The sequence below is a fragment of the Triticum aestivum genome, chromosome 7B (assembly GCF_018294505.1).
Source record: "Triticum aestivum cultivar Chinese Spring chromosome 7B, IWGSC CS RefSeq v2.1, whole genome shotgun sequence".
In the NCBI taxonomy this organism is placed as follows: Eukaryota; Viridiplantae; Streptophyta; class Magnoliopsida; order Poales; family Poaceae; genus Triticum; species Triticum aestivum.
Window position 1 is genome coordinate 586,340,143 of NC_057813.1, and position 1,616 is coordinate 586,341,758.

A 1,616-nucleotide genomic window follows, 5' to 3' on the forward strand; every position below is an offset into this window, starting at 1 on the left:
AGGGGGCGGACGGAGGAGGTGGGCAGTGGAGGAGGGAGGAGGGGCACCTGGTGGAGGAGGGAGGAGGGTGCGGACGGAGAAGGAGGGAGGAGGGGAGGAGGAAGGAGGGAGTACCTCAGTGGACGTGAGGCACCAGATCTCCTGCGGCGGCGGCAACAGACGACGGGGGCGCGGGGGAGAGAGTACTGAGTGAGAGGGAGAGTGAGGGGGTCTCTGCCGTGTGACGATAAGGTAGGGATAGTAGTAGCGCGTGTCGAAGAAAAGTGCTACTACTACGGAGAATAGCAGTGGCGCGTTATCTGTATAGCGCTGCTACTAAGTGGGGCTAGTCATTATGCCCAAGTTCAAACTTAGCAGCAGCGCGTTTTGCTAAAACGCACTGCTGCTGAAAGGATAGCAGTAGTGCGTCTAACTAACACGTGCTACGACTAAGTAGCAGCAGCGCATCATTTTACCCAGCGCTGCTGCTAAGATTCTGTGTATAAGCTTTTCCCTAGTAGTGTTCTCTAGCACATCAAACATATGTAACAAGTTTATTGAATGCCCTCTGATCATTCTATCATCTCCAGACTTGGGAAACTATGTGAATCTCAGAATGGGTGTTGATAGTGGGCAGCCGTGACAGTAGATAGTATATGGAGCCAAATTTGTGAGTCTCCAAGGTGGCATTAGGAATCTCCTTGTACATGTGTGCCGTGGAGTTGTGTCCTTTCCTGGGCTTGGCATATACATCTATGTCTTCCTCATTCTCTTCAGGGGCATTGATTAGCTTGGCCCACTCAGCAACAGAAGATTGGTACCTTGTACCCTCAGTCATCCAGACAATTTTTCCATATGGGTAGAAATGTGCAGTGGAATAGAATTGCATCACCATCGCATCATTCCATTTGGTGAGTTTATGACCAACAAACTTATCTCCAGTCAGTCTGAAGCTTTCATGCACTCCTGGGAAATAATATGCATTGTTGTCAATATACTTCCAATCAACCCATTTCATGTCACTGATAATGGGCTCCTTGTCCAAGAGTATTGTCTCATAGAAGTCATGCTGCTCCTTGGTGTGGAACCTGTGATCCACAAGAGTCCTTCTACTGGTAGCATATGGGTCTGTCTGTCTCCATAACCTGAGACCTGCATCTTTCCTCAGCTTCATGTTCTTTGCAATTGGATGTGTATCATCATAATCTGGAATCTTCGGTTTCAGCTTCCCGAGAACTTGGGCTTCTTCTTCTTATTCAACTTCAGGCACTGGGGCCTTGTTCCTCTCAGCAATTGGGATACTCCTTGTGGATCTCTTGGGTGTTGTTGGCTTAGAAGCTTGTGCAGCAGCAGCAGTAGCAGCAGTCTTGTGCTTAGATGGAGCAGCCCCTGACTTTATGGCATCCCCCATCAGCTTCTGAGTTTTGGCAGGAGGTGCAACTGGCTCTTCCTACTCATCATCATCAGATTCACTGACCATAGATGGTCTACCGATCACTCTTGCCATGGTCTTCTTGACCCTTTCATTTCTTTTCTTGCCCTCAGCAGCCTCCTTTTCCTTTGGCTCAAGGGTGAGCTCAATTGTTTCCTGAGTTGAGGCTCTGGCTTTGGACATTGGGATTCTCCTGGTAGGTGCC